General features: G+C 43.8%; 1 protein-coding gene across 5 annotated transcripts in view; it reads right to left on the reverse strand.

The window, feature by feature from the left end:
* Window positions 1-16,671, reverse strand: part of rreb1a (ras responsive element binding protein 1a) — a 45,979-nt gene that overhangs the window by 23,358 nt on the left and 5,950 nt on the right. For 3 of the 5 annotated variants that reach the window (XM_069512152.1, XM_069512150.1, XM_069512151.1), the window contains exon 2: window positions 2,876-2,982. The exons of the other annotated variants lie outside the window; for them this stretch is intronic. The gene's annotated coding sequence lies outside the window, so the exon portion shown is untranslated. The remainder of the gene's footprint in view (window positions 1-2,875; window positions 2,983-16,671) is intronic. 5 annotated transcript variants of the gene reach the window in all.

Here is a 16,671-nt window from a genome sequence, read left to right on the forward strand (position 1 = left end):
GGTGGTTTCAGGGTTTTAATCGAAATTCTCACCTCAAACCACAAATCAGATCAAACTGCTGGAATCATCGTTTGTCTGTGTTGCAGAGCTGAGCAGCGTTCAACAGCACAAAGCTCAGCGCTGCTGTCTGATCATTTACAACATGTCACAACACTAAAGCCTCAGTGACACAGTAATAAACTCCGGTCGGCTCTAAAGACGTCAAACTCCCCTTGAACCACGTGATCGTTTCAACTGAGATGCAACTGATCGTCCAGCTGACGTTTAGTTTTCGTCTGCGTTTGATTCTTAGTTTGCAGAATTACACAAAAAAAATCGACTGATTTCTGTGAAATGTTTTGGATCTGAAGCAACGATCCATTCGATCTTGGTGCAGATCCAGGATCTCTTTCATTTTCTGTAACACTATTCTCATTGATTTCTCAGAGAATAGAATTAGAACACTTTCCTGATTTGTTTCAGATCCAAATAAGAATCTGGATCTAGTGAATTCAAACGTGAGTTCATTCTGAGTTATGTTCTAGTTCATCCCCACAAACTTTACTGTCACTATTAGCATCAAAAACTTCCTGTCAGAGATAAATGAACCGAGTTTTCCCTGAAAGACACAAAGAGATGAAGATAAAATCAGGTTAATAAAAGTGAATGAATGAAGTGATGCTGCAGAAACTGAAACTCTCTCTCTTTCATCTCTTTCTCTTTCTGAGTGAGTCTCCACCACAACAGGAAGCCAGCACTCACCAGAGAGCGCTTTGCTGCTTCCCCATGTGTGAGCCAGTTTGGAGCGAGAGAGATTGATGGGCATTCTCTCTCTCTCTCTCTCTCACTGACCTCCCTGATGCTCCCCCCTTCCTCCCAAACCACCGTCGTCTAACACTCAGCTGCCATTACCCATCCTCCACTGCTCCTTCACCGAGAGGAAACCATAATCAAAGAACGAGTTCAGAGACCAACTCAGACTTTTCACTTTCACTGAGCGTCACAACTTATTTCGAGGTTTAAAATGATTTCTGGGTCTTTCCATCGGATCCCCTTTAAAAAACATTTAACAAATACATTTTTGTTTTGCAGTTTTTTATTCTTCTTTAGTTTTTATTTGATTTTTACAGGCAAAGTCTAATTGTAACTTGATCCCATCTCTTTACTTCCTGGAATTAAATGTGAACATGAAATGATGCAAACCTCTGGGTCTTATTTTCATCGCTGAAGAATAATTTTATTTTTGTGTGGCGGGCGTGTCCGTGAACTTTTGGCCACGAGGTGTGCCCCCCTCCAGTGAAACTGGTTCAGATGGTAACTGGATAAACTGACTCTCCCTCCACTCATCCTCCTCCTCCTCCTCCTCCTCTTCTCTCCTCCCTCTCGTCTTTCTCTTCTCCTCCTCTTCCTCCTCCCCCCTTTTTTCTCTTGCATCATCTTGTCTTTCAGCCCCCCCCTCAGTGTGGTTACAGATTGACCGGTGTGAGTGTTTGCGGTGCACAGCAGTGGAGTTTAGACCCGACGTGATAAAGTGTTGAGATAGCATCGACGGCGTGTCAGCTCTACAGTACCACATACCAGAGGGGGAGGCTGAGGGGGGAGGGGAGCGTCTCAACCAACCAGTGAACAGACCGACTGTGGAAAATGTCTGCCGGCTCTCAGCCAATCAGGATGCAGATTCCTCTTCTCTCTAACACACACACACACACACACTCATGTGTGTGTGTGTGTGTGTGTGTGTGTGTGTTTGTGTCTCTCTCATCTTTATCTCTTTGTTTGAACAAATGTGATATGAAACTGAAACGTCTTTGATAAATATCTGTTTCTGTTCTTATTGAATGTTGTTTTAATAAAGCTTGTATCAGGCTGCAGCTTAATATTATTATTCAAAACACAAGAAACTCAATGTTTTACTAAACTAACACATTTGATTTATTTTGGTTTACTTTATTCAATTTGTATTTCCATGGCAAAAGAAATGAGGGAAAGTTTGATATTTTTACTTTTTATGAAGTAAATGTACTTTGTTAATACACATTTTAATTTCAGATCCTAAAGATGTAATTGCCTCCTCTCTGTACTATCAATCTTTCTTCTCAATGAATAAATGAACTAAGAAAGTTACTTTAAGTCTTTTGTAATTTGCTGCTTAACGTTAAAATCTTTTATTTACTTGTATTTGTAACGGACTCTTTGTTTAAATAGTCTGATAATCATGTGCTGTTTGTTCGAACCAAAGTCCATTAAAGATTCTGCTGATTTAATCACGTCACAGTGATCCTGGTGTAAATCATCTGAACACGACACACTGATGTTTTTAAAGTTTCTCTGAAAAGAAAACTCTGTTAAACAGAGAATTTTAAAATAAAACATCAAACATGTGAATGAACTGTAAGAAAATAAAAAACTGTTTCACAAACTCTGAGGAACAAATTCCAGAGATGAAGAAGAAGAAGAAGGTGAAACTAACGGATATGTTTTAAAAAGCTGCGTCCACAGCGAGCAAGCAGCTGATCACGTGACAGAGCGGCCAAGCGGCAAGCAGCAGGTGATGCAGCGTCTTTTTTCAAACGACTGATTCATGAAAAAGTGAAAACAGAAAAAGTGGACGCAGATGATGGAGACGTTCAAGGAAGAGTGAGGAGGGATGCTGCTAAAAGAGGAGAATGGTGCATCACAATGAGAGGAGAGGAGAGGAAGAGGAGAGGAGGAGAGGAGCAGGAGGAGGAGAAGAACCGAGGAAAGTAGATAAATAGATAAATAGATAGATAAAGATATAAAGAAGCGCGGCAGGCAGAGCGATGGTTGCGTTGCTTATGTTCGACAGCTGGCAGGTGATTGAATGAATGGATGGAGGAGTGGAGGGATGAAGGGAGGGAAGGAGGAGCATATTTACCCGTCCTTTTCGTAAAGCAACGTTCTTTCGTTCGCTCAAGTCTTGGGGCGGGGCAGTGCGGGAGGGGGCGGGGTTTGTTGTGTGTGTGTCTGCAACCACTGCTCACACTGCAGGGGGAGAGCACAAAGACACAGTCAGTGACACACAACACACAGTTTAACACACAATACACTGCACTACAGGACGCCACAGACGATTAACACACACAGTGAGACACAATCTGCAGTGATGGGAGACAGACGCACAATCAACTTCAGAAGATCACAAGTTAAAAAACCACTTCTCACATCTATGACCCTGGTACAGTTAAATAAAGTTGTACAAAGATGTGTCATGTTGTTTAAATTGTGTTCAGTTATAAACGAGGCCTTGTGCAGACATTAGACAGGACCATTCAACCCAATCCATGTTTACACAGAACTATCAGCCTGACGTCATCATCAAACCCTTAAGAAAATATAGTTTAACCATATAATTTATAATAAGTAACAGAAATACAAACGTATATATTCTATTAAGGAAATTAACATTTTGACATCAAATATAAACATTCTGAAATAAGATTTCATACCAGCAAACAAACGTAATGATTTATGATGATGAACGACTGATTTCATCTTCGATTGGACACACACACACACACACACACACACACACACACACACACACACAGAGAGTTCAGGTAAAAAAAACTCAAGGTGATGCTCAGCGAGGCTTAACGGAGCTAAAGATGGCGTCCTGATGCAGGACGGAGACGATAATCTGAGGCTGATGGACAGAACGAGTGAGGAGGAGGAGGAGAGAAGAAAGATGGAGGAGGATGTGAGGATGCAACAGGCTGCAGAGCAGATGTATTTATAGATGGATGGATGAGGAGGAAAAGAGAAAGATTAAGAGCTTACAGGGTTGGTAAGACTAATTAGGAGGCAGCTGAAGATGGAGGGAGACGAGAGGAGGAGAGAAAATGTTGTGGATGATAATCAGTTAGCTGTTAGCGCCAGGCTAATTCAAAACCCGGAAACTTTATTTGAAGTCAGCTGCTCTTAGATGACAACATGGCTGCTGCATGTCGATGAGCATTGTTGGAGGTGTAACATGACACATGGACGTGTCACGGCTCCAACATAAACCAGGGTTTATCACCATGTTCCTGCTCCGACACACAAAGCCCCCACTAATCCACAAGCTAATGAGCTAGCCCCGCTAACTCACAAACAGCCGGACACTGTGTTTGTAGCTCTGTGGCGCTAAATGGTTTTAAAACCGAAGACGCAGTTTGATGAACATGAGACGCAAACGTGAAGCTAACGTGTGAGGCCTCTCTGGCTCATTCTGTTGACTAACGCTAACATCACAACTGAGGCTACTTTTTTAAGTAATACAGGAAGTGACGAGGTGTGTTTTAACCGAATTACAAGCAAATACAGATTTGAAATAATTGTAGATAACATTATTAGCAATAGCACTGTTTTACATGTTAATTAACAGAATATTAGTCAACCTGATAATCTGCTAACATGCTAATATGTTAAAAATCTGCTTCTTAATGTCAAGCAAAGCAAAGGGTTCATTACTTTTAACAGAAAAACACTATTAGCTGATAATTAGCATTTAGCATATATAACTTTTAGGTTTTACAGATTAGCATTAGCATCCTACCTCAGTATTGGATGTTTTTCTCTAAAATAAAAGTGATGTTGATTCTAAATCATTATTTGTAGGAATGCAGTTTACTTCCTAATGTTAAATGAGAGTTTATCATTTGTTCAGATTTTCCGTGAGCTGATTGTTACGTTCCATCGCAGGAGCAGAGACGGTGGGTGGTGCAGGACGAGGAGTCCTCACTGCAGATAACAAACTTCACGCTCCATTTGAAACACACTAAGACTCACTTCTGCTCCAGCGTTGTTGCCTTCGACTAGTCTGCTGGGTTCAGTTCCCTTCTTTACTACAAACATGTTGAAGCCATGAAACATTAACCGTGGTGTCGCTGCTCGCTGGTTAGTGTCTGTTACAGTGTAACTGGGTTAACTGGGACTTGAAATGACGAAGCAACACCTGAGAGGTTTGTGGATGAAGATGCTTCCACCAGTGAACGCAGGCCTGCAGCATCGAGCGGCCTGTAACACACTCTGACGGTAAAAATAACTCGCCGAGCAAGATCAGGAATGTGTGTGTTGAGGAATGCTGCTCTGCTTTTGGTTGACAGGCATGGACAAGTGCAGAGGGCCCGGAGGAGGAGAGGAGGATGGACGAGAGGGAGAGGAAGAAGCAGGAGAGGGGGAACGACTCAAAGTTTAACAGGAGGAGAGGAAAGTTAGTTCAGGCAGGGGAAAAGTGAGGAGAGGGAAGGAGGAGGTGTAGAGGCTGAGATAGAGGAGAAATATGGAGATGGTGGAGAAAAGAAAGAATGAAAAGAGGAGAAAGGAGCAGAGGAGACGCCTGGAGGAGAGGAGGAACGAGGAGGAGGAGGAGCGTGAATCAGCTGATATTAGGAAACAGCTGTGAAATGTCCTCATGATAAAACAGTTCAGTTACAAACTGTTCAGTGATGATGTAGATTCAAATCAATAATAACAGTCGGGTCTGACGGCACGTGATGGTCTGAGGAATGAAGTCACAGTTCAAGACACTATTATTAGAGTTTCATTTTCAGGTTAGTTTTATTTGACCTGGGGCCACAGATGCAAAACTACAACTAAGAAAACAAAGAAGATGCAAAACTACAAGCGACACAAACTGTCAGCAAACATTGTGACGCTTGTTGTCGCTTTGTCTCTTTTTCAGTTTGAGGGACTCAAACGAACCGGGTGAAGAAATGTCTCCACTTACATGTAAGACACGCACACGCACACACACACGCACACACACACACACACTGATACACCATGGCTGGATGGAACAGGTCGAGCGAAAAAGAGAGAGAGTAAGAGAGAGAGAGAGGGAGAGAGAGGGAGAGAGAGTGGTGAGGGTGAAAAAAAGGAAGTGAGAGAAGAAGAAAGAAGTGAACATCTTGTTAGAGAGAGAATCTCGTTGGACCAGACGAGCCGCTTCGTTCCTCAGTTTGCACTAAACTCCGCCCTGATTGGCCGGCTGTACGCCACCCTCCATGTAACCTCAGAGCTGATTGGCTGCCAGGACTGTGGCCCTGGCAAACTGCCCGACTCCTGCCTCAAGGACATCAACACCTCCTCCCCCACCTCCCTCTCTCTTGTTCTTTACTGCTCGCTCCGTCTCTCCCAGCCTGAGCATCCTTATCACCGGCTCAAACCACCACAGATGAGTCAGTACATGTAGTTACTGGTTAACTCTGCTCAAGTCTCATCATGTGTCGAGTGACAAATGTTCCTCACATCTTACAAACACTTTCACACGTTTCATGAGGCCCTGAATGTATCACGATGCCTTCAGGTGTTTCAGGATGACTTCACCTCGCTGCTGAACGTCTTTAAAACCTCCAGATAAATGTTCTTCACAACTATGACACAAACATCCTGTAGTTTCAATGAGGAGCTGATGATACAAACTGTGTGTGTGAGAAACTGCATGCTAACAGTTTCACAGCGTCTGGTCGATGCTTTGAACGCATCGTACAGTGAATGAAGCTGCGTTCAGCTCCGAGCTGTCGACAGTGCAGCTGTCCACCATGACGCAGCAGTTTTACTTCCTAAATTTCAACAGGAGCTGATTCCTCATATGAACATGGGAACCAACGAGAAGGATGAAGAGACTGAAAAACCTCACATCAGCTGATTTCTGATGAGAAGCATGTGTGTGTGTGTGTGTGTGTGGGGGGGGGGGGTTAAGTCAAAATGTGAAGGAAAGGTGGGGGGGGGGGGTCCCCTGTCAACATGCTGAGCAGCTGTCACACACACACACACACACACACACACACACACACACAAACAAACACAATCAAACAGGTGTCAGCGACAGCCAACGACCTCTGCTCTCTCCTCTGTTAGACCTCTATTCATTCACGCCATGCTAACAGATGCTAACCTGGACATGTGTACGTGTGTGTGTGTCTCTTATTAAAGATTTATTTCCTCATGAGTTGCTCTGTGTTAACCGGCCAAACACTTGTGCTGCTGCCATAGTTTTGTGTCTTCACTGTTAACCTGAATCTCACACACACACACACACACACACAACAAGATAATGAGTTCATGCTGATGTGAACGACAGAAGCCAAATCGTCTTGATTCTCTTTCACGATAATTAATAACATCAATCATCAGCCTGATTGATCTCGACACAACACCATACCAGGGTAGTGAGATGCATGATGGGATATGAAATCACTTTCAGCTCATCTACAGCAGATTCTACGTTGCTTTTCTTTTTCTCATCTGAACTTTAGAGATTCATTTTTCAAACTGAAACAATCGTCACAAACATGAGTTCAGTTTCTCCTCAAGCCTCCATCACTTCATCCATCCATGCAGGAGTCAAACTCTCCTCCTCCCTCCATCCTCCTCCAGCAGTTGTCTCTGTGCTCAACAAAGCCACACATTCATCCAGAATTAATTCACACACACAAACACACACACACACAGCAGCTGGTGCACACACACACACACACACACAGCGCTTGTATATCTGCTAACACAACTGGACATGTGTGTAAATGTGTGTGTGGGTATAAGAGAGACCACATATTTGCAGGCTGACAGTTACTAGTGTGTCAGAGAGATCACACACACACACACACACACACACACACACACACACACACACAGACAGACAGACACACATGCACACACACACAAACAGACACACACACACACAAACAGACAGACAGACACACATGCACACACACACACAAACAGACACACACAGCTGGCCACATCCATAACACTGAGTCGGCTGCTGTTATCCTTCTCTCTTCAGTCTATCAGAGAGTGTGTGTTCTCTGTAGAGATGCTTCAACACCAACTGACTCCAACTGCTGCTGTGTGTGTGTGTGTGTGTGTGTGTGTGTGTGTGTGTGTGTGTGTGTGTGTGTGTGTGTGTGTGTGTGGGGGGGGGGGACTAAGACCTATCTGAATAAATCTAGAATTATAAATTGTAGACGGTAAAGAGGTGACATGAGCACGTGTGTAACATACATCACGTTAACTTTCATTCTACATGTGAACAGAAACATGGAGACGAATAGAAACAGTTTCGCTGACACCTGTTTAACTTATCAGCAGATTTATCAAAAAAGAAAATAACACACACACACACACACACACATCATTGGTTTTACGCAACACTTTGATGTGTGTTGGTGTTGTGCAGTGTGTGTGTTGCCCTGAGGCCTCATTGCATGCTCATACACGCCAAAGCCGGTTTGAGCTCTCGACTAATTCAACACACACACACACACACACACACACACACACACACACACACACGTCCTGTATTTCAGGTGATGAAAGAGTTTTCACAGAGGGATGGAGAAAAAAGAAAAGAGGAGGAGGAACAAGAGGAGTCACACCCTGATTCTATTGTTGTGTAAGTTCAGCTGCAAGAGGAGGAGGAGGAGAGGAGGAGGAGGAGAGGAGGAGGAGGAGGAGAGGAAGAGGAGGATGAGGCTGCAACATACTGAAGATCTTAAATTATCAATAACCAATTATTTCCTTTGGAGCTGCGACAACCAGCCGATTAATCAAGTCATCGATCAACAGAAATATTTAAATCAGGGAGACAGAAGGAGGTGAAGGAGGAAGGAAGAAAAGAAAATCAAACAAGAGCAGGAGATAGAAAAGAAAAGAGATGGTAGGAAAGAAAGAAAGGAGGCAAGAAAGGAGACACTTGGAGGTAAAGGAGGGTGAGAGGCAAGGAGTCAAGGAGAAGAAATGGGAAGAGGGAGGGAAAGGAGGATAGAGGACAAGAGGAGGAGAGAGAGATAAACTGGTCCAAACTGGAAAACAGCTGTTTAAATGACTAACACACACACACACACACACACACACACACACACACACACACACACACACACACACACACACACACACGTCGGATGGGAGGGTTGCCGTCAGCGAGGGCTCTGATTGGCTGAATGTCTGGCCTTGTACTTTAGCCTGTATCAGAGAAAGAGAGAGAGACAAGGGAGGAGGAGAGTAGAAAAAGAAGTGAGAGAGAAAATGAGAGGAGGGAAAATAACGGAGAAAAGAGGAAGAAAGAGGAGGAGATAAATAATGAAATTGAGAGATGAAAGAAGTTGTAGGAAAGGAAGAAGAGGAATGGAGGGATGGAGCATCAGTAGAGGAGGAGGAAGAAAAGAAATGGGAGGAAAAAGAGGAGGTGGAAGGGGAGGAGGATAAGGAATAGATGGAAGAAAGGTAGAGAAAAAAGTTAAAGAAGGGGAAGTGATGGATGAGACAGGAAAGGGGAAAGAAGAGGAGGAAATTACACAGAGAATGAAAGAGAAAGGGAGAGGATGACAAAATGTGAGGGGGGACATGCTGGAGAAAGAGAAAAGGAAGGAGGGATGAGGAGAGACGAGTGGACAGCATCTCAGAGGCCTCAGCTGAACTGAATCATCTAATTACATCTGAATTCTTCTGACACAAAGACGACCTTTATTGTGAAGGGAGGGGGCGTCTCTCTCTCTCTCTCTCTCTGTCTGTCTCTCTCTCTCTGTTTGTCTCTCTCTGTTTGTCTCTCTCTCTGTCTCTCTCTCTCTCTCCAACATCAACACATCTTCTCTTTTTCTTTTATACGCAACTCAACATCATCAAATCCACATTAAAAATGACTAGAATCAAAATACTGTATATTGTATATAATATCTTGTATCTTGTTGTATCTTGTATCTTATTGTATCTTGTATCTTGTTGTATCTTGTATCTTGTTGTATCTTGTATCTTGTTGTATCTTAACAGTATCAATATTTGTTTCTGTAGAAATGCCCCCCCCCCCCCCCCACATACACCTCACGTCCTTGTACATCGACCGTTCAAACTTCTGTTGTGTTTTACAGCATCTTTTACACAGTGAGAGCAAAGGGCTGCTGGAGATAAGCAGTTAATGTGTTACTGTGTGTTACTGTGTGTGTTACTGTGTGTGTTACTGTGTGTGACTGTGTGTGTTACTGTGTGTGTGTTACTGTGTGTTACTGTGTGTTACTGTGTGTTACTGTGTATTACTGTGTGTGTTACTGTGTGTTACTGTGTGTTACTGTGTGTGTGTTACTGTGTGTGTGTTACTGTGTGTGTTACTGTGTGTGTGTTACTGTGTGTTACTGTGTGTGTGTCTGTGCGTGTTTTAACTTTAACAGTGCGACTCTCCTCCGTCCCGGGACGTTTTTATCGGTGCTGAAACAACAAGGCCGTATCCCTGACTTCCTGTCTGGAGAGGAAGCAGGATGCAGAGGTGGGTTGGGGGGATGGGAGGGGGGAGTGTTCTGCAGAGACTGAGCGTTCCTCTGTTTCTCACACACACACACACACACACACACACACACACACACACACACACACACGTGAGGGGAGCGTGAGTTTGTGAACAACCCGCTGGAAATGAGCTCTTTTTAAAAGACCTTTTATTTTGAAATCAACAGCTTTAGAGGAAGATGAGGGTTTGATGGAAAATAAAGAGACAGAAAAAGATGAGGGGGAAGAAAAGAGGAGGGGTGAGGAAGAAGAGAGGAGAAGGGCAGAGGTGAGGGAGGTGAAGATGACGGGAAAAAAAGAGAGGGAGAGAAAAAGGAGGACAAGTTAGAAAAGTCGGGTGGAGGAGGAGAGGAGGAACAAAAGGAGGAGCAGCAGAAATAAAGAGGAAGAGGAGGTGAAGATAAAATGGAGGAATAGAGATGAGGAGGAGGAAACTATGTTGACGGTGTGTGTGTGTCTGTGTGTGCATGTGTGTGCAGGGTGTGGTGCTGAGGAGGACCATGTTTCAGTTGAGTGAAAAGACTCAGAGGCTCTTTGTGTGTCTGCCTCCAGGACAACACACATACACACACACACACACTGGTGCATGTTAGTGTGTGTGTGTGTGTGTGTGTCACCACTTTCCCAGGGTTTATTGTATTTTCGGCTAAAACCTGAATAGTTTGAACACACCTTCTACAACTACACCCCCCAATACGCACCTGAGGCCACACCCACCACACACACTGACAAAAACACACACACCTACACCCAACACACCCATCCCCCGACACACACACTTCCCCCATTTCAAACACACACCAGCAGAAGTGTTTCCTGGATGTCGTCTCTGTTAAAGATTTTTAATTAAATAGATTTTACAGCTCAGACGATCAGTTGATGAGTAAATGAGTCGATGCTGATCATCGTTTTCTTCGTGTACGAGAAACTGAATGTTTCTGTTGAATATGTGCAGAAGCATCAGGTAAAGACTCATCGTTCAGGAGAAGTAATAAAGAGGTGAAACATGACGGAGGAGGAGAAGTGGAGCAGAGACCTGGAGTCACCATGTTCTCGTGTATCAGCGTTTCTGAACGTTTAGTCTGCAGACGCTCGTTCAACCTTCACACACTGAAGTCCCCTCACACAGCCGAGTACAAACACAGCAGCTCTACTGGTACAAATACTTCAAATACTTCTGCAGAGAAGGAACCCCGAGTCCGTTCGTCTGCTCGTCCACCGACAGACATTTTGTTACAGGAGCAGAAACAACTCATGTTTGTCAAATGTAAAGTTTTAATCTTAATTTAGATAAAGTTAAATACAAAGACAATTATAATACATTTAACATCACTATTCATTAATGAACACATTTCAGATGGTGTGTGTGTGTGTGTGTGTGAGAATGATAATTAGTCAACAGTGTGTCAGGGAACGGACACACACACCTTATGTGCTGCAGTTTCAAAATAAAAGCATGGTTCTAATCCCTTTGGTTTCTTTTCCTGTGTTGTTTTGTTTCAGGTGAAACTTGATTAAACTGATGAGCATAGAAAAAATAATCAATAAGATAAAACGTTTGCGTTTCACTGTAATTTTGAAACTAGAGCTGGAGAAACAGTTTCAAAATGAAATATAAAAGATAAATTAGGAGACAGAAACATTTTCCTTTCAGATTCGAGACGAGTCAGACGACAGAGTGTTTCTGCTGATAACACGACTGAACTCTCAGGTCACATGGTCGATAAGAAGCATGAACGTGTGTCGCAGCAGCAGCGTCACGTGGTTTCAACCAGAGTTCATCATTCACACGTTCACCTGTTCAACAACCTGATAGTTCACATGGCAAACAGGAAAAAGTTTACAGAAAGTTTATAATTCTAAAAGTCAGATGTGGAGAAATGAGGATGAAATAAATAACATCACACACACACACACACACACACACACACACACACACACACACACACACACACACACACACACACACACACACACACACACACACACACACACACACACACACACACACACACACACACACACACACACACACACAGGGATGCTCCAGTCAACAGGGATGTAAAAGAAAAAGTCTGGGGGCATGTTGGCGCTGCGGTTTCCACAGCAACGAGGCGTGTCCAGTGTTTGCAGAACAAACAATGGTACCTTTTCAGAGGAGGGAGGGGCCGAGTGTGTGTGTGTGTGTGTTAAACTGCATGTATGCATTCCTGCATGTGTGTGTGTCAGATTACAGCCTTGCTAACAGTCAGATTAACAGGGATTATTCAGGCTGGGTCTGTTTGCTGCTGCTCCGTCAGGCGACTTTAACTCTCGACCACAACGACACATTCACAGTTTCACAACAGTTTTTAAAAACTGCTGCTGCAACAGGAAACTTTAAATTGTTCCAGGAAACACAAAGACATCAAATCTGTGCTTTAAACGTTTTTAGGAAAAAATCAGGTCGATTAAAACGACAACATTAATCTCACAACAGGAGAAAAGAAAAAAACAGCGACTGGCTTTTAAATGAGAGGGAACCTGCAGGACCAGAACACACACACACACACACACACACACACACACACACACACACACACACACACACACACACACACACACACAGGTATGTACTTGTATCTTTGTAAGGACATGATGCATTCCTCATCCCATCACACTGATCTGAACCGGAGGGAGAACCAACGTCCTCACTACTGTGGTGAAATACTCAAACTTTACCGAAGTTGTGATTGCGGTTCAAACTGAATCTACCTGTGTGTATTTAACAACCAGAAAGTGCACTGTTATTTGCATGCTCCCTCTCTCCCCCTCCTCCCCCTCCCCTCAGCAGCAGCCAGCTGACAAAACTGTTTAGTCAGCAAGAGAGGTGAGCGGGGGAGGAGGTGGGTGAGCCAGCTAGGGACAGAGAGAGAGAGACAGGAATCCTCCCTCCAGAGCCTCCATCATGCTTTAAGAGTGTGTGTGTGTGTGTGTGTGTGTGTGTGTGTGTGTGTGTGTGTGTGTGTGTGTGTGTGTGTGTGTGTGTGTGTGTGTGTGTGGGATGTACCACTCGGCAGCTGTTGGGGGGAGCAGGAACGTTCCACCATTGTGGGTCAGATGGAACTTTTTTTTAAAAATGAACTTTTTAACTTAGTTGTAAACTTTTACTCTGAAAGTGCAGGAATCACGTTTCCTTTAATTCATTTTTGGTGTTTTGACTCTTCGGTGTTCAGAGGGAACTTTTGAAGAGCTCTTCATCAGCTGACTGGGACACGTGTCCGACTCCACAGCTCCAGAGAGAGGAAGTGGACCTTGAGTCAAGACTCTAGTTCACAAGGTTTCACTGAAATAATGAGAATCTCTTGAACCTTTCTGGATGTGAACATTCAGACTGTCTGGTTTTATCGATATTTGTGATGATGGACTTGAGTATTGATGATGAGTCTGCAGAGCTGTCACCTGTTTATCTCCGCTCCCCTCAGGAGCTTCTTCTAAATACTCTGAGCTTGAACTCTCGTTCCTGCTCTAAACTCTGTGGACTGTATTTTGCAGTTCCTCATCTTCATGGTGACTGTTTGACTAAACCACAGGATGTTCTGTGTCGGAGCTGCACGGCTTCATGTGGTCGGGGGGGTCACTGCTGCTTTAATAAAACTGCTCAAAGCCTCTCAATGTGAAACTGAAGGTGTGTGTGTGTGTGTGTGTGTGTGTGTGTGTGTGTGTTTGTGTGTGTGAGCTGCAGCGATGGATGCACGGTGGAGGAATGAAGCAGAGATGTTTGGGAGTTGAATGTGGGACAGACCAGTTCTATGAGATGCCAGCAGAGTGTGTGTGTGTGTGTGTGGGTGTGGTGAGACTGCCCCGCTGATAAGCAGCTTGTGGAGCTAACTATCACTGCTTGGTGTGTGTGTGTGTGTGTGTGTGTGTGTGTGTGTGTGTGTGTGTGTGTGTGTGTGAGATGGCTGACACACTCAGGGCCACCTTCACCCTGTTTGAAGCAAATAAAACCGTATTTACTGCGAGTCCAAAGTCCGAGGAGCTCGACTGTGAAAGAATGTCCCAACGGATGGAGGGAGGAGGAGGAGGAGGAGGAGGAGGAGGAGGAGGAAACGGAGGGTATATCTGAGAGGGGGAGGAGCTGCGGAGGTGAGAAGTAGCAGGGGGGGTGATGCTCAGAAGTTTTATCTCAGAGTTGGTTTGTGATTTTTGAGACTAACGTGCTGCAGGTTAAGAGTTAAAGGAACAGTTCAACATTTCCTCTTTACCGCCCTGCTGCTATTCAACTTTAACAGACATAATGATTTCTATGTTCAACAAAGTGAAAACCTGTTTACCTGTCATTGAGTTTGATGAGGACATCTGAGGAATCAGATCTTTCTAAATAAATTCTGTACATCAGCTGATACATCACATCAAATCACTCCATCCTTCCTGAAAACCACAAAAAGAGATGAGGAACAGGAAGAGATGAAAGAGGAGGAGGACGGAGGGTTAACAGGAAGTGAAGCAGCCTCTCGTCAGGAGAGCAGAGGAGGAGATGGAGGAAGTAGAGAAACAATAGCTTCTCTCTCTCTGGTCCATGTGAAGCTTTTATTATCAGAGACACTTATGTAAGTGTCAAAGATGATGTTCGTCCTTCACTGCTGAGCTTCCAGGAAAAACTCCACCACTCAGAAACAAGAAGCAAATAAAAAATAATGATCTGAGCACAAGAATCCAGCCAAAGTCAGCAAGAGGCTTCTGTGATGGTGCAACACGAAGATACAACTACAAATCCATGATGTGTTCAACATCGCTACGTATTAGAATTCAGATTCCAGACACACACGGGATGTTTCCCTCAAGTTCAAACTCTCGCATCATGAAGAGAGAAAAACTCAACAGGTGGAAACTTTTCTACCTCCAATTCAAAACATTCAGAAAACAGTGGTTTTTAAAATTCCATGAATCCACACTGGGATTAAATAAAGAGGAGACGTTCTAACCTGTGGTCATCACAGAACTACGTCCAATCCATAAACTTTGTTCAATCAACAGACAGAAAACCTGACAACTGACTGAATTCACCGATCAATCAAACCACTGATCGGCTGATCCATCGACACGAGATGAACCAGCAGCAGTTTGAAACATCTCCTCCTCTGTTTGTCTGATTGTTGGTTCTCAGAGATAAAACCAGAAACACATTCGTGGATCAATTCAAATAAACTGGAGCTGCTGAACTTCCTGAAAGTGAAAGAAACAAACATCATCAGTCTGAATGTAAATCAGCTGATGTGACGCTTCCAGCCAAACACACTTTAATATTTACTCACTAACTATAGAGTCTCCACTGCTATATAAAGACAGTGGTCTGTCTGTGTGTGTGTGTGTGTGTGTGTGTGAGAGAGAATATAACCAAGCTGCCTCTGGCCTAAATTTAAACCAGTGATGAGACCGCAAGGCAGTCCTGGTGGGTTCACTGTGTGTGTGTGTGTGTGTGTGTGTGTGTGTGTGTGTGTGTTGATACCAGTCCTACAGAAATACATGGGAGGAGGCCCATCAGACACAAAACTCTGTGTGTGTGTGTGTGTGTGTGTGTGTGTGTGTGTGTGTGTGTGTGTGTGTGTGTGTGTGTGTCCTACTTTAGCTCTATTCATCCCACGTCTCTCGTTACACTCATCCTCTTCTTGTCTCACGTATCATGTGATTGATCGGTTATCAGTTATTGATCATATCCACAAATCAGACGGAATCCGTTGAGACGATAAAACATCATTTGAATATTTATTAATCAATAATGAATCGATGGACAGAAGAAGAACCAGCTCCAACTCTTTTCATTAATGCCTCCCACTGAATAAAAGTGTTCAGTCTTTCGTCTGTGACGATTCACTCACAGGTTTGAAACCGGGGGACGTTTGCAAATGTGATTGATAGAAAATAAGAAATTAATAAATGTTAAAATTCATTAGTAAACACGTCAGCTGTGTTTTTCTTCTCCCAGAGCGAAAGTGAACTTATTAAAGAGACAGTTCGTTGGACAGTTAGTTCCAGTTACATCTCCGTGCACTCTTCATTTCAACATCCAAAACAAAGTGAGTTCTGTGTAGACGCTCGGACAGTCGGCGCTCCGTGACTCACGTCCACGCTCAGCAACAGTGAGTGACGTCTTTAACCAAACGTGACTCAGCGATAACTCAACGGCATCAGCCGTTACGACACAGTTACTTTTTCTTAAGAAGTGGAACGAGGCCCTCACCTCCGGTCGTCGAGTCATGTGACTGATGAGAAGTTTTCAGACTGAAACTCCAGCAGGTGTAACCATAGCAACAGTGAACGAACATGTCTGCCTGACGTGTTCATAGTTTCTCTTCGGTGTCAGAATCATCTCGGTGTTAAAGTCTCACTCGTCCATTTTGATTAAATACACGTAAAACTGAGCAGATG

This window comes from Paralichthys olivaceus, chromosome 17 (assembly GCF_024713975.1).
Source record: "Paralichthys olivaceus isolate ysfri-2021 chromosome 17, ASM2471397v2, whole genome shotgun sequence".
Lineage (NCBI taxonomy): Eukaryota > Metazoa > Chordata > Actinopteri > Pleuronectiformes > Paralichthyidae > Paralichthys > Paralichthys olivaceus.